The sequence below is a fragment of the Aquarana catesbeiana genome, linkage group LG04 (genome assembly GCF_042186555.1).
Source record: "Aquarana catesbeiana isolate 2022-GZ linkage group LG04, ASM4218655v1, whole genome shotgun sequence".
Lineage (NCBI taxonomy): Eukaryota > Metazoa > Chordata > Amphibia > Anura > Ranidae > Aquarana > Aquarana catesbeiana.
The window spans coordinates 35,157,734-35,177,279 of record NC_133327.1 but is presented as its reverse complement, the minus strand read 5'-3'; the positions used below and the strand labels follow the sequence as shown (position 1 = coordinate 35,177,279).

General features: G+C 51.4%; 18 non-coding genes across 18 annotated transcripts; all 18 read left to right on the top strand.

Moving 5' to 3' along the window:
• Positions 1 to 1,270: 1,270 nt before the first annotated feature.
• Positions 1,271 to 1,356, top strand: TRNAY-GUA (transfer RNA tyrosine (anticodon GUA)). The gene is given in 2 exon segments: positions 1,271 to 1,307; positions 1,321 to 1,356. It is a non-coding gene; the product is annotated as a tRNA-Tyr (tRNA).
• Positions 1,357 to 1,503: 147 nt separating this feature from the next.
• TRNAN-GUU (transfer RNA asparagine (anticodon GUU)) lies at positions 1,504 to 1,577 on the top strand. Its single transcript has one exon. It is a non-coding gene; the product is annotated as a tRNA-Asn (tRNA).
• A 1,934-nt stretch (positions 1,578 to 3,511) lies between these two features.
• TRNAY-GUA (transfer RNA tyrosine (anticodon GUA)) lies at positions 3,512 to 3,597 on the top strand. The gene is given in 2 exon segments: positions 3,512 to 3,548; positions 3,562 to 3,597. It is a non-coding gene; the product is annotated as a tRNA-Tyr (tRNA).
• A 147-nt stretch (positions 3,598 to 3,744) lies between these two features.
• Positions 3,745 to 3,818, top strand: TRNAN-GUU (transfer RNA asparagine (anticodon GUU)). Its single transcript has one exon. It is a non-coding gene; the product is annotated as a tRNA-Asn (tRNA).
• A 1,934-nt stretch (positions 3,819 to 5,752) lies between these two features.
• On the top strand, positions 5,753 to 5,838 carry TRNAY-GUA (transfer RNA tyrosine (anticodon GUA)). Its single transcript is given in 2 exon segments — positions 5,753 to 5,789; positions 5,803 to 5,838. It is a non-coding gene; the product is annotated as a tRNA-Tyr (tRNA).
• Positions 5,839 to 5,985: 147 nt separating this feature from the next.
• Positions 5,986 to 6,059, top strand: TRNAN-GUU (transfer RNA asparagine (anticodon GUU)). Its single transcript has one exon. It is a non-coding gene; the product is annotated as a tRNA-Asn (tRNA).
• Positions 6,060 to 7,993: 1,934 nt separating this feature from the next.
• TRNAY-GUA (transfer RNA tyrosine (anticodon GUA)) lies at positions 7,994 to 8,079 on the top strand. The gene is given in 2 exon segments: positions 7,994 to 8,030; positions 8,044 to 8,079. It is a non-coding gene; the product is annotated as a tRNA-Tyr (tRNA).
• Positions 8,080 to 8,226: 147 nt separating this feature from the next.
• Positions 8,227 to 8,300, top strand: TRNAN-GUU (transfer RNA asparagine (anticodon GUU)). The gene has a single exon. It is a non-coding gene; the product is annotated as a tRNA-Asn (tRNA).
• Positions 8,301 to 10,234: 1,934 nt separating this feature from the next.
• On the top strand, positions 10,235 to 10,320 carry TRNAY-GUA (transfer RNA tyrosine (anticodon GUA)). Its single transcript is given in 2 exon segments — positions 10,235 to 10,271; positions 10,285 to 10,320. It is a non-coding gene; the product is annotated as a tRNA-Tyr (tRNA).
• A 147-nt stretch (positions 10,321 to 10,467) lies between these two features.
• TRNAN-GUU (transfer RNA asparagine (anticodon GUU)) lies at positions 10,468 to 10,541 on the top strand. The gene has a single exon. It is a non-coding gene; the product is annotated as a tRNA-Asn (tRNA).
• A 1,934-nt stretch (positions 10,542 to 12,475) lies between these two features.
• TRNAY-GUA (transfer RNA tyrosine (anticodon GUA)) lies at positions 12,476 to 12,561 on the top strand. The gene is given in 2 exon segments: positions 12,476 to 12,512; positions 12,526 to 12,561. It is a non-coding gene; the product is annotated as a tRNA-Tyr (tRNA).
• Positions 12,562 to 12,708: 147 nt separating this feature from the next.
• On the top strand, positions 12,709 to 12,782 carry TRNAN-GUU (transfer RNA asparagine (anticodon GUU)). The gene has a single exon. It is a non-coding gene; the product is annotated as a tRNA-Asn (tRNA).
• Positions 12,783 to 14,716: 1,934 nt separating this feature from the next.
• On the top strand, positions 14,717 to 14,802 carry TRNAY-GUA (transfer RNA tyrosine (anticodon GUA)). Its single transcript is given in 2 exon segments — positions 14,717 to 14,753; positions 14,767 to 14,802. It is a non-coding gene; the product is annotated as a tRNA-Tyr (tRNA).
• A 147-nt stretch (positions 14,803 to 14,949) lies between these two features.
• Positions 14,950 to 15,023, top strand: TRNAN-GUU (transfer RNA asparagine (anticodon GUU)). The gene has a single exon. It is a non-coding gene; the product is annotated as a tRNA-Asn (tRNA).
• A 1,934-nt stretch (positions 15,024 to 16,957) lies between these two features.
• TRNAY-GUA (transfer RNA tyrosine (anticodon GUA)) lies at positions 16,958 to 17,043 on the top strand. The gene is given in 2 exon segments: positions 16,958 to 16,994; positions 17,008 to 17,043. It is a non-coding gene; the product is annotated as a tRNA-Tyr (tRNA).
• A 147-nt stretch (positions 17,044 to 17,190) lies between these two features.
• On the top strand, positions 17,191 to 17,264 carry TRNAN-GUU (transfer RNA asparagine (anticodon GUU)). Its single transcript has one exon. It is a non-coding gene; the product is annotated as a tRNA-Asn (tRNA).
• Positions 17,265 to 19,198: 1,934 nt separating this feature from the next.
• On the top strand, positions 19,199 to 19,284 carry TRNAY-GUA (transfer RNA tyrosine (anticodon GUA)). Its single transcript is given in 2 exon segments — positions 19,199 to 19,235; positions 19,249 to 19,284. It is a non-coding gene; the product is annotated as a tRNA-Tyr (tRNA).
• A 147-nt stretch (positions 19,285 to 19,431) lies between these two features.
• On the top strand, positions 19,432 to 19,505 carry TRNAN-GUU (transfer RNA asparagine (anticodon GUU)). Its single transcript has one exon. It is a non-coding gene; the product is annotated as a tRNA-Asn (tRNA).
• The last annotated feature ends 41 nt before the right edge of the window (positions 19,506 to 19,546 follow it).

Genomic DNA, 19,546 nt, shown 5'->3' with positions numbered 1-19,546 from the left:
ACTCCTTTTGTTGTTACCGCGTCAGCCCGATATTGCAGAGTCCTAAGAAGCCCCAGCTTGGGTTCCAGTGGGTGGTGTGAGCCAAAAAGCAGATAGCGGTGTGTGTGGGTAGGTTTCCTGTAGGCCTCCTTGCCCAAATGCACCCCTTTCCTTGCCTTGCAAGACACAGTCCAAAGCGGGTCATTTGCTATTCGATGCCTTCGTCACCGAATAGCAAATGGTGCAATATGATGCCAGCTAAGGGTGTTAGCGTTGTTGCCAGATACTTAGCAATGTTGTGTGTGACAGAGTTGATTCTCTTTGGGAATCAGTAGTCAAAATGGCTGAACCTTGGCCCTGGATAATGCTGGACCTCCTGAGCGAGTTAAAGCATAAGGCCAGAGACTTTTCGAATGCCGAAGAAAGTCTCCACAGTTGTCGCTAAGCCAGGATATCTTAGGAGCTTTCTTCAAGGACCTGGATGACTTGGGTCTTTGCTTAGGGCCGCTTTGCAAGGCCAAAAAGGGATAGGAGTGCGTTGGCCGGGAATCGAACCCGGGTCAACTGCTTGGAAGGCAGCTATGCTCACCACTATACCACCAACGCAAGGCTGTCCGGGGCCTGTGCCACTATCTCTATCCAATTCGTGTCACACGTGGCGCTGATAAGAACCACGCCCCAGCGCAAGGTCAACTTGCTGCCATACGAATTGACCACTAGAAAGATAAGCTCGAAACATTTCCCCGTTTGTAGAGGGAATGGAAGAGAAGCCAGTCGATATGGTAAAGGTGGGGCCGTGCAGTGCGCATGAATGCCACTGACTGGGCCAAAACGTTGCGATGCCATACGCCCAACGTGGGGCTCGAACCCACGACCCTGAGATTAAGAGTCTCATGCTCTACCGACTGAGCTAGCCGGGCTAAGACGCTGCCTCCCGTGTGGCCTCTTGCTACCAACTGACGCCAAACACTTTTTGCTAACTTTCGGCCCAATTTGTTTTGATAGACGCAATGCGCTTCCAAACACTCCTGCGCTTACTTGCTGTCAGGGAGGTACATCACCGTTGCTGCTGTGGTTTTTGGGCTCCCAACAAAACGCGGTAGGTGCTTCGATTGTGTTTTCTCGCTGTGCAAAACGTGAAGCCGAGCTTTCCCACATCACAGCTGCCAAGGCATTTGACCTTTCAGGCAGAGGCGGCATAGACCAATCCCTCAAGGCAGAAGGACTAACGCAAAGGGCAAAGCGCTGGCTTTGAATGCAAGGAGTCACGGGCTACGACCCACCGGCGGCCCCTTCGATAGCTCAGCTGGTAGAGCGGAGGACTGTAGCGTCAACGTAGTAATCCTTAGGTCGCTGGTTCGATTCCGGCTCGAAGGATGCCCTCTTTTACCCTGCCTCTCTCCCCCTTTAACTAGAAGGCACTCTAGAAGGCACTCTAGAAATGTGCAATTGGGAAGCCTTTTAAGGAACTTTGTTTTTATTATTCATGTCTCCCTCGGCCGGTGCGCCGGCCCTCGGCGTGCAGTCTCTGTGGCGCAATCGGTTAGCGCGTTCGGCTGTTAACCGAAAGGTTGGTGGTTCGAGCCCACCCAGGGACGCTCATGTTTTCTCCATTACCTCAGTGGGGCCCGAAGGCTAAAACAAAGCGTGTCCTTTGGCTCTCTTCAGGTGACCGGCAACTGAGCAGACAAACAAGCGTTCACTGGAGACCCTTGCAAATGTACTAGCCGTTTGTTGAAGAGGTTTACATAGTTGATCGAGCCACTTCTTTGGCTCAGGAAGATAACTGCAGCACTTCTAGTCACACCTTAAGACAATCACCATGTGAATGTGTCGATGTTGATTGTCCAAGAACAGGGGGAGGTGTGAAAATTGTAGAACCGCCCTGTTCAAGTTAGATGATCCCATTGTTGGTGGCAGGAAGCCTGCATAGCTATTGGTGCCTAGATCGGCGTGGCTAAAGGTGACAATTGTTGTCAAATCGCTTGGCTAGCTAGAGCGATGTTCAAAATGGGCAGTGCAGATAGTGCCGATGTACAAGCTTCCGTCCCAGTGTATTGCTGGACTTGAAGTACACAGCGATGCAATTGTTGTTAAAGATCCTCCGGAGTTTTTCTGACACTCCAGTGGCTTACGGGGGTGACTATATTTCTCCAAATGTTCTGCTTCTCCCCAGTTTGTTTTCGTGACCTTGTGGATGTTTAGCCAAGACCCAGTCTGGCTAGCCACAAGCTTTCAAAGCACACCTGAGAGGGTCTGTAGACTCTTTTTGTTGTTACCGCGTCAGCCCGATATTGCAGAGTCCTAAGAAGCCCCAGCTTGGGTTCCAGTGGGTGGTGTGAGCCAAAAAGCAGATAGCGGTGTGTGTGGGTAGGTTTCCTGTAGGCCTCCTTGCCCAAATGCACCCCTTTCCTTGCCTTGCAAGACACAGTCCAAAGCGGGTCATTTGCTATTCGATGCCTTCGTCACCGAATAGCAAATGGTGCAATATGATGCCAGCTAAGGGTGTTAGCGTTGTTGCCAGATACTTAGCAATGTTGTGTGTGACAGAGTTGATTCTCTTTGGGAATCAGTAGTCAAAATGGCTGAACCTTGGCCCTGGATAATGGTGGACCTCCTGAGCGAGTTAAAGCATAAGGCCAGAGACTTTTCGAATGCCGAAGAAAGTCTCCACAGTTGTCGCTAAGCCAGGATATCTTAGGAGCTTTCTTCAAGGACCTGGATGACTTGGGTCTTTGCTTAGGGCCGCTTTGCAAGGCCAAAAAGGGATAGGAGTGCGTTGGCCGGGAATCGAACCCGGGTCAACTGCTTGGAAGGCAGCTATGCTCACCACTATACCACCAACGCAAGGCTGTCCGGGGTCTGTGCCACTATCTCTATCCAATTCGTGTCACACGTGGCGCTGATAAGAACCACGCCCCAGCGCAAGGTCAACTTGCTGCCATACGAATTGACCACTAGAAAGATAAGCTCGAAACATTTCCCCGTTTGTAGAGGGAATGGAAGAGAAGCCAGTCGATATGGTAAAGGTGGGGCCGTGCAGTGCGCATGAATGCCACTGACTGGGCCAAAACGTTGCGATGCCATACGCCCAACGTGGGGCTCGAACCCACGACCCTGAGATTAAGAGTCTCATGCTCTACCGACTGAGCTAGCCGGGCTAAGACGCTGCCTCCCGTGTGGCCTCTTGCTACCAACTGACGCCAAACACTTTTTGCTAACTTTCGGCCCAATTTGTTTTGATAGACGCAATGCGCTTCCAAACACTCCTGCGCTTACTTGCTGTCAGGGAGGTACATCACCGTTGCTGCTGTGGTTTTTGGGCTCCCAACAAAACGCGGTAGGTGCTTCGATTGTGTTTTCTCGCTGTGCAAAACGTGAAGCCGAGCTTTCCCACATCACAGCTGCCAAGGCATTTGACCTTTCAGGCAGAGGCGGCATAGACCAATCCCTCAAGGCAGAAGGACTAACGCAAAGGGCAAAGCGCTGGCTTTGAATGCAAGGAGTCACGGGCTACGACCCACCGGCGGGCCCTTCGATAGCTCAGCTGGTAGAGCGGAGGACTGTAGCGTCAACGTAGTAATCCTTAGGTCGCTGGTTCGATTCCGGCTCGAAGGATGCCCTCTTTTACCCTGCCTCTCTCCCCCTTTAACTAGAAGGCACTCTAGAAGGCACTCTAGAAATGTGCAATTGGGAAGCCTTTTAAGGAACTTTGTTTTTATTATTCATGTCTCCCTCGGCCGGTGCGCCGGCCCTCGGCGTGCAGTCTCTGTGGCGCAATCGGTTAGCGCGTTCGGCTGTTAACCGAAAGGTTGGTGGTTCGAGCCCACCCAGGGACGCTCATGTTTTCTCCATTACCTCAGTGGGGCCCGAAGGCTAAAACAAAGCGTGTCCTTTGGCTCTCTTCAGGTGACCGGCAACTGAGCAGACAAACAAGCGTTCACTGGAGACCCTTGCAAATGTACTAGCCGTTTGTTGAAGAGGTTTACATAGTTGATCGAGCCACTTCTTTGGCTCAGGAAGATAACTGCAGCACTTCTAGTCACACCTTAAGACAATCACCATGTGAATGTGTCGATGTTGATTGTCCAAGAACAGGGGGAGGTGTGAAAATTGTAGAACCGCCCTGTTCAAGTTAGATGATCCCATTGTTGGTGGCAGGAAGCCTGCATAGCTATTGGTGCCTAGATCGGCGTGGCTAAAGGTGACAATTGTTGTCAAATCGCTTGGCTAGCTAGAGCGATGTTCAAAATGGGCAGTGCAGATAGTGCCGATGTACAAGCTTCCGTCCCAGTGTATTGCTGGACTTGAAGTACACAGCGATGCAATTGTTGTTAAAGATCCTCCGGAGTTTTTCTGACACTCCAGTGGCTTACGGGGGTGACTATATTTCTCCAAATGTTCTGCTTCTCCCCAGTTTGTTTTCGTGACCTTGTGGATGTTTAGCCAAGACCCAGTCTGGCTAGCCACAAGCTTTCAAAGCACACCTGAGAGGGTCTGTAGACTCCTTTTGTTGTTACCGCGTCAGCCCGATATTGCAGAGTCCTAAGAAGCCCCAGCTTGGGTTCCAGTGGGTGGTGTGAGCCAAAAAGCAGATAGCGGTGTGTGTGGGTAGGTTTCCTGTAGGCCTCCTTGCCCAAATGCACCCCTTTCCTTGCCTTGCAAGACACAGTCCAAAGCGGGTCATTTGCTATTCGATGCCTTCGTCACCGAATAGCAAATGGTGCAATATGATGCCAGCTAAGGGTGTTAGCGTTGTTGCCAGATACTTAGCAATGTTGTGTGTGACAGAGTTGATTCTCTTTGGGAATCAGTAGTCAAAATGGCTGAACCTTGGCCCTGGATAATGCTGGACCTCCTGAGCGAGTTAAAGCATAAGGCCAGAGACTTTTCGAATGCCGAAGAAAGTCTCCACAGTTGTCGCTAAGCCAGGATATCTTAGGAGCTTTCTTCAAGGACCTGGATGACTTGGGTCTTTGCTTAGGGCCGCTTTGCAAGGCCAAAAAGGGATAGGAGTGCGTTGGCCGGGAATCGAACCCGGGTCAACTGCTTGGAAGGCAGCTATGCTCACCACTATACCACCAACGCAAGGCTGTCCGGGGCCTGTGCCACTATCTCTATCCAATTCGTGTCACACGTGGCGCTGATAAGAACCACGCCCCAGCGCAAGGTCAACTTGCTGCCATACGAATTGACCACTAGAAAGATAAGCTCGAAACATTTCCCCGTTTGTAGAGGGAATGGAAGAGAAGCCAGTCGATATGGTAAAGGTGGGGCCGTGCAGTGCGCATGAATGCCACTGACTGGGCCAAAACGTTGCGATGCCATACGCCCAACGTGGGGCTCGAACCCACGACCCTGAGATTAAGAGTCTCATGCTCTACCGACTGAGCTAGCCGGGCTAAGACGCTGCCTCCCGTGTGGCCTCTTGCTACCAACTGACGCCAAACACTTTTTGCTAACTTTCGGCCCAATTTGTTTTGATAGACGCAATGCGCTTCCAAACACTCCTGCGCTTACTTGCTGTCAGGGAGGTACATCACCGTTGCTGCTGTGGTTTTTGGGCTCCCAACAAAACGCGGTAGGTGCTTCGATTGTGTTTTCTCGCTGTGCAAAACGTGAAGCCGAGCTTTCCCACATCACAGCTGCCAAGGCATTTGACCTTTCAGGCAGAGGCGGCATAGACCAATCCCTCAAGGCAGAAGGACTAACGCAAAGGGCAAAGCGCTGGCTTTGAATGCAAGGAGTCACGGGCTACGACCCACCGGCGGGCCCTTCGATAGCTCAGCTGGTAGAGCGGAGGACTGTAGCGTCAACGTAGTAATCCTTAGGTCGCTGGTTCGATTCCGGCTCGAAGGATGCCCTCTTTTACCCTGCCTCTCTCCCCCTTTAACTAGAAGGCACTCTAGAAGGCACTCTAGAAATGTGCAATTGGGAAGCCTTTTAAGGAACTTTGTTTTTATTATTCATGTCTCCCTCGGCCGGTGCGCCGGCCCTCGGCGTGCAGTCTCTGTGGCGCAATCGGTTAGCGCGTTCGGCTGTTAACCGAAAGGTTGGTGGTTCGAGCCCACCCAGGGACGCTCATGTTTTCTCCATTACCCCAGTGGGGCCCGAAGGCTAAAACAAAGCGTGTCCTTTGGCTCTCTTCAGGTGACCGGCAACTGAGCAGACAAACAAGCGTTCACTGGAGACCCTTGCAAATGTACTAGCCGTTTGTTGAAGAGGTTTACATAGTTGATCGAGCCACTTCTTTGGCTCAGGAAGATAACTGCAGCACTTCTAGTCACACCTTAAGACAATCACCATGTGAATGTGTCGATGTTGATTGTCCAAGAACAGGGGGAGGTGTGAAAATTGTAGAACCGCCCTGTTCAAGTTAGATGATCCCATTGTTGGTGGCAGGAAGCCTGCATAGCTATTGGTGCCTAGATCGGCGTGGCTAAAGGTGACAATTGTTGTCAAATCGCTTGGCTAGCTAGAGCGATGTTCAAAATGGGCAGTGCAGATAGTGCCGATGTACAAGCTTCCGTCCCAGTGTATTGCTGGACTTGAAGTACACAGCGATGCAATTGTTGTTAAAGATCCTCCGGAGTTTTTCTGACACTCCAGTGGCTTACGGGGGTGACTATATTTCTCCAAATGTTCTGCTTCTCCCCAGTTTGTTTTCGTGACCTTGTGGATGTTTAGCCAAGACCCAGTCTGGCTAGCCACAAGCTTTCAAAGCACACCTGAGAGGGTCTGTAGACTCTTTTTGTTGTTACCGCGTCAGCCCGATATTGCAGAGTCCTAAGAAGCCCCAGCTTGGGTTCCAGTGGGTGGTGTGAGCCAAAAAGCAGATAGCGGTGTGTGTGGGTAGGTTTCCTGTAGGCCTCCTTGCCCAAATGCACCCCTTTCCTTGCCTTGCAAGACACAGTCCAAAGCGGGTCATTTGCTATTCGATGCCTTCGTCACCGAATAGCAAATGGTGCAATATGATGCCAGCTAAGGGTGTTAGCGTTGTTGCCAGATACTTAGCAATGTTGTGTGTGACAGAGTTGATTCTCTTTGGGAATCAGTAGTCAAAATGGCTGAACCTTGGCCCTGGATAATGCTGGACCTCCTGAGCGAGTTAAAGCATAAGGCCAGAGACTTTTCGAATGCCGAAGAAAGTCTCCACAGTTGTCGCTAAGCCAGGATATCTTAGGAGCTTTCTTCAAGGACCTGGATGACTTGGGTCTTTGCTTAGGGCCGCTTTGCAAGGCCAAAAAGGGATAGGAGTGCGTTGGCCGGGAATCGAACCCGGGTCAACTGCTTGGAAGGCAGCTATGCTCACCACTATACCACCAACGCAAGGCTGTCCGGGGCCTGTGCCACTATCTCTATCCAATTCGTGTCACACGTGGCGCTGATAAGAACCACGCCCCAGCGCAAGGTCAACTTGCTGCCATACGAATTGACCACTAGAAAGATAAGCTCGAAACATTTCCCCGTTTGTAGAGGGAATGGAAGAGAAGCCAGTCGATATGGTAAAGGTGGGGCCGTGCAGTGCGCATGAATGCCACTGACTGGGCCAAAACGTTGCGATGCCATACGCCCAACGTGGGGCTCGAACCCACGACCCTGAGATTAAGAGTCTCATGCTCTACCGACTGAGCTAGCCGGGCTAAGACGCTGCCTCCCGTGTGGCCTCTTGCTACCAACTGACGCCAAACACTTTTTGCTAACTTTCGGCCCAATTTGTTTTGATAGACGCAATGCGCTTCCAAACACTCCTGCGCTTACTTGCTGTCAGGGAGGTACATCACCGTTGCTGCTGTGGTTTTTGGGCTCCCAACAAAACGCGGTAGGTGCTTCGATTGTGTTTTCTCGCTGTGCAAAACGTGAAGCCGAGCTTTCCCACATCACAGCTGCCAAGGCATTTGACCTTTCAGGCAGAGGCGGCATAGACCAATCCCTCAAGGCAGAAGGACTAACGCAAAGGGCAAAGCGCTGGCTTTGAATGCAAGGAGTCACGGGCTACGACCCACCGGCGGGCCCTTCGATAGCTCAGCTGGTAGAGCGGAGGACTGTAGCGTCAACGTAGTAATCCTTAGGTCGCTGGTTCGATTCCGGCTCGAAGGATGCCCTCTTTTACCCTGCCTCTCTCCCCCTTTAACTAGAAGGCACTCTAGAAGGCACTCTAGAAATGTGCAATTGGGAAGCCTTTTAAGGAACTTTGTTTTTATTATTCATGTCTCCCTCGGCCGGTGCGCCGGCCCTCGGCGTGCAGTCTCTGTGGCGCAATCGGTTAGCGCGTTCGGCTGTTAACCGAAAGGTTGGTGGTTCGAGCCCACCCAGGGACGCTCATGTTTTCTCCATTACCTCAGTGGGGCCCGAAGGCTAAAACAAAGCGTGTCCTTTGGCTCTCTTCAGGTGACCGGCAACTGAGCAGACAAACAAGCGTTCACTGGAGACCCTTGCAAATGTACTAGCCGTTTGTTGAAGAGGTTTACATAGTTGATCGAGCCACTTCTTTGGCTCAGGAAGATAACTGCAGCACTTCTAGTCACACCTTAAGACAATCACCATGTGAATGTGTCGATGTTGATTGTCCAAGAACAGGGGGAGGTGTGAAAATTGTAGAACCGCCCTGTTCAAGTTAGATGATCCCATTGTTGGTGGCAGGAAGCCTGCATAGCTATTGGTGCCTAGATCGGCGTGGCTAAAGGTGACAATTGTTGTCAAATCGCTTGGCTAGCTAGAGCGATGTTCAAAATGGGCAGTGCAGATAGTGCCGATGTACAAGCTTCCGTCCCAGTGTATTGCTGGACTTGAAGTACACAGCGATGCAATTGTTGTTAAAGATCCTCCGGAGTTTTTCTGACACTCCAGTGGCTTACGGGGGTGACTATATTTCTCCAAATGTTCTGCTTCTCCCCAGTTTGTTTTCGTGACCTTGTGGATGTTTAGCCAAGACCCAGTCTGGCTAGCCACAAGCTTTCAAAGCACACCTGAGAGGGTCTGTAGACTCTTTTTGTTGTTACCGCGTCAGCCCGATATTGCAGAGTCCTAAGAAGCCCCAGCTTGGGTTCCAGTGGGTGGTGTGAGCCAAAAAGCAGATAGCGGTGTGTGTGGGTAGGTTTCCTGTAGGCCTCCTTGCCCAAATGCACCCCTTTCCTTGCCTTGCAAGACACAGTCCAAAGCGGGTCATTTGCTATTCGATGCCTTCGTCACCGAATAGCAAATGGTGCAATATGATGCCAGCTAAGGGTGTTAGCGTTGTTGCCAGATACTTAGCAATGTTGTGTGTGACAGAGTTGATTCTCTTTGGGAATCAGTAGTCAAAATGGCTGAACCTTGGCCCTGGATAATGCTGGACCTCCTGAGCGAGTTAAAGCATAAGGCCAGAGACTTTTCGAATGCCGAAGAAAGTCTCCACAGTTGTCGCTAAGCCAGGATATCTTAGGAGCTTTCTTCAAGGACCTGGATGACTTGGGTCTTTGCTTAGGGCCGCTTTGCAAGGCCAAAAAGGGATAGGAGTGCGTTGGCCGGGAATCGAACCCGGGTCAACTGCTTGGAAGGCAGCTATGCTCACCACTATACCACCAACGCAAGGCTGTCCGGGGTCTGTGCCACTATCTCTATCCAATTCGTGTCACACGTGGCGCTGATAAGAACCACGCCCCAGCGCAAGGTCAACTTGCTGCCATACGAATTGACCACTAGAAAGATAAGCTCGAAACATTTCCCCGTTTGTAGAGGGAATGGAAGAGAAGCCAGTCGATATGGTAAAGGTGGGGCCGTGCAGTGCGCATGAATGCCACTGACTGGGCCAAAACGTTGCGATGCCATACGCCCAACGTGGGGCTCGAACCCACGACCCTGAGATTAAGAGTCTCATGCTCTACCGACTGAGCTAGCCGGGCTAAGACGCTGCCTCCCGTGTGGCCTCTTGCTACCAACTGACGCCAAACACTTTTTGCTAACTTTCGGCCCAATTTGTTTTGATAGACGCAATGCGCTTCCAAACACTCCTGCGCTTACTTGCTGTCAGGGAGGTACATCACCGTTGCTGCTGTGGTTTTTGGGCTCCCAACAAAACGCGGTAGGTGCTTCGATTGTGTTTTCTCGCTGTGCAAAACGTGAAGCCGAGCTTTCCCACATCACAGCTGCCAAGGCATTTGACCTTTCAGGCAGAGGCGGCATAGACCAATCCCTCAAGGCAGAAGGACTAACGCAAAGGGCAAAGCGCTGGCTTTGAATGCAAGGAGTCACGGGCTACGACCCACCGGCGGGCCCTTCGATAGCTCAGCTGGTAGAGCGGAGGACTGTAGCGTCAACGTAGTAATCCTTAGGTCGCTGGTTCGATTCCGGCTCGAAGGATGCCCTCTTTTACCCTGCCTCTCTCCCCCTTTAACTAGAAGGCACTCTAGAAGGCACTCTAGAAATGTGCAATTGGGAAGCCTTTTAAGGAACTTTGTTTTTATTATTCATGTCTCCCTCGGCCGGTGCGCCGGCCCTCGGCGTGCAGTCTCTGTGGCGCAATCGGTTAGCGCGTTCGGCTGTTAACCGAAAGGTTGGTGGTTCGAGCCCACCCAGGGACGCTCATGTTTTCTCCATTACCTCAGTGGGGCCCGAAGGCTAAAACAAAGCGTGTCCTTTGGCTCTCTTCAGGTGACCGGCAACTGAGCAGACAAACAAGCGTTCACTGGAGACCCTTGCAAATGTACTAGCCGTTTGTTGAAGAGGTTTACATAGTTGATCGAGCCACTTCTTTGGCTCAGGAAGATAACTGCAGCACTTCTAGTCACACCTTAAGACAATCACCATGTGAATGTGTCGATGTTGATTGTCCAAGAACAGGGGGAGGTGTGAAAATTGTAGAACCGCCCTGTTCAAGTTAGATGATCCCATTGTTGGTGGCAGGAAGCCTGCATAGCTATTGGTGCCTAGATCGGCGTGGCTAAAGGTGACAATTGTTGTCAAATCGCTTGGCTAGCTAGAGCGATGTTCAAAATGGGCAGTGCAGATAGTGCCGATGTACAAGCTTCCGTCCCAGTGTATTGCTGGACTTGAAGTACACAGCGATGCAATTGTTGTTAAAGATCCTCCGGAGTTTTTCTGACACTCCAGTGGCTTACGGGGGTGACTATATTTCTCCAAATGTTCTGCTTCTCCCCAGTTTGTTTTCGTGACCTTGTGGATGTTTAGCCAAGACCCAGTCTGGCTAGCCACAAGCTTTCAAAGCACACCTGAGAGGGTCTGTAGACTCTTTTTGTTGTTACCGCGTCAGCCCGATATTGCAGAGTCCTAAGAAGCCCCAGCTTGGGTTCCAGTGGGTGGTGTGAGCCAAAAAGCAGATAGCGGTGTGTGTGGGTAGGTTTCCTGTAGGCCTCCTTGCCCAAATGCACCCCTTTCCTTGCCTTGCAAGACACAGTCCAAAGCGGGTCATTTGCTATTCGATGCCTTCGTCACCGAATAGCAAATGGTGCAATATGATGCCAGCTAAGGGTGTTAGCGTTGTTGCCAGATACTTAGCAATGTTGTGTGTGACAGAGTTGATTCTCTTTGGGAATCAGTAGTCAAAATGGCTGAACCTTGGCCCTGGATAATGCTGGACCTCCTGAGCGAGTTAAAGCATAAGGCCAGAGACTTTTCGAATGCCGAAGAAAGTCTCCACAGTTGTCGCTAAGCCAGGATATCTTAGGAGCTTTCTTCAAGGACCTGGATGACTTGGGTCTTTGCTTAGGGCCGCTTTGCAAGGCCAAAAAGGGATAGGAGTGCGTTGGCCGGGAATCGAACCCGGGTCAACTGCTTGGAAGGCAGCTATGCTCACCACTATACCACCAACGCAAGGCTGTCCGGGGCCTGTGCCACTATCTCTATCCAATTCGTGTCACACGTGGCGCTGATAAGAACCACGCCCCAGCGCAAGGTCAACTTGCTGCCATACGAATTGACCACTAGAAAGATAAGCTCGAAACATTTCCCCGTTTGTAGAGGGAATGGAAGAGAAGCCAGTCGATATGGTAAAGGTGGGGCCGTGCAGTGCGCATGAATGCCACTGACTGGGCCAAAACGTTGCGATGCCATACGCCCAACGTGGGGCTCGAACCCACGACCCTGAGATTAAGAGTCTCATGCTCTACCGACTGAGCTAGCCGGGCTAAGACGCTGCCTCCCGTGTGGCCTCTTGCTACCAACTGACGCCAAACACTTTTTGCTAACTTTCGGCCCAATTTGTTTTGATAGACGCAATGCGCTTCCAAACACTCCTGCGCTTACTTGCTGTCAGGGAGGTACATCACCGTTGCTGCTGTGGTTTTTGGGCTCCCAACAAAACGCGGTAGGTGCTTCGATTGTGTTTTCTCGCTGTGCAAAACGTGAAGCCGAGCTTTCCCACATCACAGCTGCCAAGGCATTTGACCTTTCAGGCAGAGGCGGCATAGACCAATCCCTCAAGGCAGAAGGACTAACGCAAAGGGCAAAGCGCTGGCTTTGAATGCAAGGAGTCACGGGCTACGACCCACCGGCGGCCCCTTCGATAGCTCAGCTGGTAGAGCGGAGGACTGTAGCGTCAACGTAGTAATCCTTAGGTCGCTGGTTCGATTCCGGCTCGAAGGATGCCCTCTTTTACCCTGCCTCTCTCCCCCTTTAACTAGAAGGCACTCTAGAAGGCACTCTAGAAATGTGCAATTGGGAAGCCTTTTAAGGAACTTTGTTTTTATTATTCATGTCTCCCTCGGCCGGTGCGCCGGCCCTCGGCGTGCAGTCTCTGTGGCGCAATCGGTTAGCGCGTTCGGCTGTTAACCGAAAGGTTGGTGGTTCGAGCCCACCCAGGGACGCTCATGTTTTCTCCATTACCTCAGTGGGGCCCGAAGGCTAAAACAAAGCGTGTCCTTTGGCTCTCTTCAGGTGACCGGCAACTGAGCAGACAAACAAGCGTTCACTGGAGACCCTTGCAAATGTACTAGCCGTTTGTTGAAGAGGTTTACATAGTTGATCGAGCCACTTCTTTGGCTCAGGAAGATAACTGCAGCACTTCTAGTCACACCTTAAGACAATCACCATGTGAATGTGTCGATGTTGATTGTCCAAGAACAGGGGGAGGTGTGAAAATTGTAGAACCGCCCTGTTCAAGTTAGATGATCCCATTGTTGGTGGCAGGAAGCCTGCATAGCTATTGGTGCCTAGATCGGCGTGGCTAAAGGTGACAATTGTTGTCAAATCGCTTGGCTAGCTAGAGCGATGTTCAAAATGGGCAGTGCAGATAGTGCCGATGTACAAGCTTCCGTCCCAGTGTATTGCTGGACTTGAAGTACACAGCGATGCAATTGTTGTTAAAGATCCTCCGGAGTTTTTCTGACACTCCAGTGGCTTACGGGGGTGACTATATTTCTCCAAATGTTCTGCTTCTCCCCAGTTTGTTTTCGTGACCTTGTGGATGTTTAGCCAAGACCCAGTCTGGCTAGCCACAAGCTTTCAAAGCACACCTGAGAGGGTCTGTAGACTCTTTTTGTTGTTACCGCGTCAGCCCGATATTGCAGAGTCCTAAGAAGCCCCAGCTTGGGTTCCAGTGGGTGGTGTGAGCCAAAAAGCAGATAGCGGTGTGTGTGGGTAGGTTTCCTGTAGGCCTCCTTGCCCAAATGCACCCCTTTCCTTGCCTTGCAAGACACAGTCCAAAGCGGGTCATTTGCTATTCGATGCCTTCGTCACCGAATAGCAAATGGTGCAATATGATGCCAGCTAAGGGTGTTAGCGTTGTTGCCAGATACTTAGCAATGTTGTGTGTGACAGAGTTGATTCTCTTTGGGAATCAGTAGTCAAAATGGCTGAACCTTGGCCCTGGATAATGGTGGACCTCCTGAGCGAGTTAAAGCATAAGGCCAGAGACTTTTCGAATGCCGAAGAAAGTCTCCACAGTTGTCGCTAAGCCAGGATATCTTAGGAGCTTTCTTCAAGGACCTGGATGACTTGGGTCTTTGCTTAGGGCCGCTTTGCAAGGCCAAAAAGGGATAGGAGTGCGTTGGCCGGGAATCGAACCCGGGTCAACTGCTTGGAAGGCAGCTATGCTCACCACTATACCACCAACGCAAGGCTGTCCGGGGTCTGTGCCACTATCTCTATCCAATTCGTGTCACACGTGGCGCTGATAAGAACCACGCCCCAGCGCAAGGTCAACTTGCTGCCATACGAATTGACCACTAGAAAGATAAGCTCGAAACATTTCCCCGTTTGTAGAGGGAATGGAAGAGAAGCCAGTCGATATGGTAAAGGTGGGGCCGTGCAGTGCGCATGAATGCCACTGACTGGGCCAAAACGTTGCGATGCCATACGCCCAACGTGGGGCTCGAACCCACGACCCTGAGATTAAGAGTCTCATGCTCTACCGACTGAGCTAGCCGGGCTAAGACGCTGCCTCCCGTGTGGCCTCTTGCTACCAACTGACGCCAAACACTTTTTGCTAACTTTCGGCCCAATTTGTTTTGATAGACGCAATGCGCTTCCAAACACTCCTGCGCTTACTTGCTGTCAGGGAGGTACATCACCGTTGCTGCTGTGGTTTTTGGGCTCCCAACAAAACGCGGTAGGTGCTTCGATTGTGTTTTCTCGCTGTGCAAAACGTGAAGCCGAGCTTTCCCACATCACAGCTGCCAAGGCATTTGACCTTTCAGGCAGAGGCGGCATAGACCAATCCCTCAAGGCAGAAGGACTAACGCAAAGGGCAAAGCGCTGGCTTTGAATGCAAGGAGTCACGGGCTACGACCCACCGGCGGGCCCTTCGATAGCTCAGCTGGTAGAGCGGAGGACTGTAGCGTCAACGTAGTAATCCTTAGGTCGCTGGTTCGATTCCGGCTCGAAGGATGCCCTCTTTTACCCTGCCTCTCTCCCCCTTTAACTAGAAGGCACTCTAGAAGGCACTCTAGAAATGTGCAATTGGGAAGCCTTTTAAGGAACTTTGTTTTTATTATTCATGTCTCCCTCGGCCGGTGCGCCGGCCCTCGGCGTGCAGTCTCTGTGGCGCAATCGGTTAGCGCGTTCGGCTGTTAACCGAAAGGTTGGTGGTTCGAGCCCACCCAGGGACGCTCATGTTTTCTCCATTACCTCAGTGGGGCCCGAAGGCTAAAACAAAGCGTGTCCTTTGGCTCTCTTCAGGTGACCGGCAACTGAGCAGACAAACAAGCGTTCACTGGAGACCCTTGCAAATGTACTAGCCGTTTGTTGAAGAGGTTTACATAGTTGATCGAGCCACTTCTTTGGCTCAGGAAGATAACTGCAGCACTTCTAGTCACACCTTAAGACAATCACCATGTGAATGTGTCGATGTTGATTGTCCAAGAACAGGGGGAGGTGTGAAAATTGTAGAACCGCCCTGTTCAAGTTAGATGATCCCATTGTTGGTGGCAGGAAGCCTGCATAGCTATTGGTGCCTAGATCGGCGTGGCTAAAGGTGACAATTGTTGTCAAATCGCTTGGCTAGCTAGAGCGATGTTCAAAATGGGCAGTGCAGATAGTGCCGATGTACAAGCTTCCGTCCCAGTGTATTGCTGGACTTGAAGTACACAGCGATGCAATTGTTGTTAAAGATCCTCCGGAGTTTTTCTGACACTCCAGTGGCTTACGGGGGTGACTATATTTCTCCAAATGTTCTGCTTCTCCCCAGTTTGTTTTCGTGACCTTGTGGATGTTTAGCCAAGACCCAGTCTGGCTAGCCACAAGCTTTCAAAGCACACCTGAGAGGGTCTGTAGACTCTTTTTGTTGTTACCGCGTCAGCCCGATATTGCAGAGTCCTAAGAAGCCCCAGCTTGGGTTCCAGTGGGTGGTGTGAGCCAAAAAGCAGATAGCGGTGTGTGTGGGTAGGTTTCCTGTAGGCCTCCTTGCCCAAATGCACCCCTTTCCTTGCCTTGCAAGACACAGTCCAAAGCGGGTCATTTGCTATTCGATGCCTTCGTCACCGAATAGCAAATGGTGCAATATGATGCCAGCTAAGGGTGTTAGCGTTGTTGCCAGATACTTAGCAATGTTGTGTGTGACAGAGTTGATTCTCTTTGGGAATCAGTAGTCAAAATGGCTGAACCTTGGCCCTGGATAATGGTGGACCTCCTGAGCGAGTTAAAGCATAAGGCCAGAGACTTTTCGAATGCCGAAGAAAGTCTCCACAGTTGTCGCTAAGCCAGGATATCTTAGGAGCTTTCTTCAAGGACCTGGATGACTTGGGTCTTTGCTTAGGGCCGCTTTGCAAGGCCAAAAAGGGATAGGAGTGCGTTGGCCGGGAATCGAACCCGGGTCAACTGCTTGGAAGGCAGCTATGCTCACCACTATACCACCAACGCAAGGCTGTCCGGGGTCTGTGCCACTATCTCTATCCAATTCGTGTCACACGTGGCGCTGATAAGAACCACGCCCCAGCGCAAGGTCAACTTGCTGCCATACGAATTGACCACTAGAAAGATAAGCTCGAAACATTTCCCCGTTTGTAGAGGGAATGGAAGAGAAGCCAGTCGATATGGTAAAGGTGGGGCCGTGCAGTGCGCATGAATGCCACTGACTGGGCCAAAACGTTGCGATGCCATACGCCCAACGTGGGGCTCGAACCCACGACCCTGAGATTAAGAGTCTCATGCTCTACCGACTGAGCTAGCCGGGCTAAGACGCTGCCTCCCGTGTGGCCTCTTGCTACCAACTGACGCCAAACACTTTTTGCTAACTTTCGGCCCAATTTGTTTTGATAGACGCAATGCGCTTCCAAACACTCCTGCGCTTACTTGCTGTCAGGGAGGTACATCACCGTTGCTGCTGTGGTTTTTGGGCTCCCAACAAAACGCGGTAGGTGCTTCGATTGTGTTTTCTCGCTGTGCAAAACGTGAAGCCGAGCTTTCCCACATCACAGCTGCCAAGGCATTTGACCTTTCAGGCAGAGGCGGCATAGACCAATCCCTCAAGGCAGAAGGACTAACGCAAAGGGCAAAGCGCTGGCTTTGAATGCAAGGAGTCACGGGCTACGACCCACCGGCGGGCCCTTCGATAGCTCAGCTGGTAGAGCGGAGGACTGTAGCGTCAACGTAGTAATCCTTAGGTCGCTGGTTCGATTCCGGCTCGAAGGATGCCCTCTTTTACCCTGCCTCTCTCCCCCTTTAACTAGAAGGCACTCTAGAAGGCACTCTAGAAATGTGCAATTGGGAAGCCTTTTAAGGAACTTTGTTTTTATTATTCATGTCTCCCTCGGCCGGTGCGCCGGCCCTCGGCGTGCAGTCTCTGTGGCGCAATCGGTTAGCGCGTTCGGCTGTTAACCGAAAGGTTGGTGGTTCGAGCCCACCCAGGGACGCTCATGTTTTCTCCATTACCTCAGTGGGGCCCGAAGGCTAAAACAAAGCGTGTCCTTTGGCTCTCTTCAGGTGACCGGCAACTGAGCAGACAAACAAGCGTTCACTGGAGACCCTTGCAAATGTACTAGCCGTTTGTTGAAGAGGTTTACATAGTTGATCGAGCCACTTCTTTGGCTCAGGAAGATAACTGCAGCACTTCTAGTCACACCTTAAGACAATCACCATGTGAATGTGTCGATGTTGATTGTCCAAGAACAGGGGGAGGTGTGAAAATTGTAGAACCGCCCTGTTCAAGTTAGATGATCCCATTGTTGGTGGCAGGAAGCCTGCATAGCTATTGGTGCCTAGATCGGCGTGGCTAAAGGTGACAATTGTTGTCAAATCGCTTGGCTAGCTAGAGCGATGTTCAAAATGGGCAGTGCAGATAGTGCCGATGTACAAGCTTCCGTCCCAGTGTATTGCTGGACTTGAAGTACACAGCGATGCAATTGTTGTTAAAGATCCTCCGGAGTTTTTCTGACACTCCAGTGGCTTACGGGGGTGACTATATTTCTCCAAATGTTCTGCTTCTCCCCAGTTTGTTTTCGTGACCTTGTGGATGTTTAGCCAAGACCCAGTCTGGCTAGCCACAAGCTTTCAAAGCACACCTGAGAGGGTCTGTAGACTCCTTTTGTTGTTACCGCGTCAGCCCGATATTGCAGAGTCCTAAGAAGCCCCAGCTTGGGTTCCAGTGGGTGGTGTGAGCCAAAAAGCAGATAGCGGTGTGTGTGGGTAGGTTTCCTGTAGGCCTCCTTGCCCAAATGCACCCCTTTCCTTGCCTTGCAAGACACAGTCCAAAGCGGGTCATTTGCTATTCGATGCCTTCGTCACCGAATAGCAAATGGTGCAATATGATGCCAGCTAAGGGTGTTAGCGTTGTTGCCAGATACTTAGCAATGTTGTGTGTGACAGAGTTGATTCTCTTTGGGAATCAGTAGTCAAAATGGCTGAACCTTGGCCCTGGATAATGCTGGACCTCCTGAGCGAGTTAAAGCATAAGGCCAGAGACTTTTCGAATGCCGAAGAAAGTCTCCACAGTTGTCGCTAAGCCAGGATATCTTAGGAGCTTTCTTCAAGGACCTGGATGACTTGGGTCTTTGCTTAGGGCCGCTTTGCAAGGCCAAAAAGGGATAGGAGTGCGTTGGCCGGGAATCGAACCCGGGTCAACTGCTTGGAAGGCAGCTATGCTCACCACTATACCACCAACGCAAGGCTGTCCGGGGCCTGTGCCACTATCTCTATCCAATTCGTGTCACACGTGGCGCTGATAAGAACCACGCCCCAGCGCAAGGTCAACTTGCTGCCATACGAATTGACCACTAGAAAGATAAGCTCGAAACATTTCCCCGTTTGTAGAGGGAATGGAAGAGAAGCCAGTCGATATGGTAAAGGTGGGGCCGTGCAGTGCGCATGAATGCCACTGACTGGGCCAAAACGTTGCGATGCCATACGCCCAACGTGGGGCTCGAACCCACGACCCTGAGATTAAGAATCTCATGCTCTACCGACTGAGCTAGCCGGGCTAAGACGCTGCCTCCCGTGTGGCCTCTTGCTACCAACTGACGCCAAACACTTTTTGCTAACTTTCGGCCCAATTTGTTTTGATAGACGCAATGCGCTTCCAAACACTCCTGCGCTTACTTGCTGTCAGGGAGGTACATCACCGTTGCTGCTGTGGTTTTTGGGCTCCCAACAAAACGCGGTAGGTGCTTCGATTGTGTTTTCTCGCTGTGCAAAACGTGAAGCCGAGCTTTCCCACATCACAGCTGCCAAGGCATTTGACCTTTCAGGCAGAGGCGGCATAGACCAATCCCTCAAGGCAGAAGGACTAACGCAAAGGGCAAAGCGCTGGCTTTGAATGCAAGGAGTCACGGGCTACGACCCACCGGCGGCCCCTTCGATAGCTCAGCTGGTAGAGCGGAGGACTGTAGCGTCAACGTAGTAATCCTTAGGTCGCTGGTTCGATTCCGGCTCGAAGGATGCCCTCTTTTACCCTGCCTCTCTCCCCCTTTAACTAGAAGGCACTCTAGAAGGCACTCTAGAAATGTGCAATTGGGAAGCCTTTTAAGGAACTTTGTTTTTATTATTCATGTCTCCCTCGGCCGGTGCGCCGGCCCTCGGCGTGCAGTCTCTGTGGCGCAATCGGTTAGCGCGTTCGGCTGTTAACCGAAAGGTTGGTGGTTCGAGCCCACCCAGGGACGCTCATGTTTTCTCCATTACCTCAGTGGGGCCCGAAGGCTAA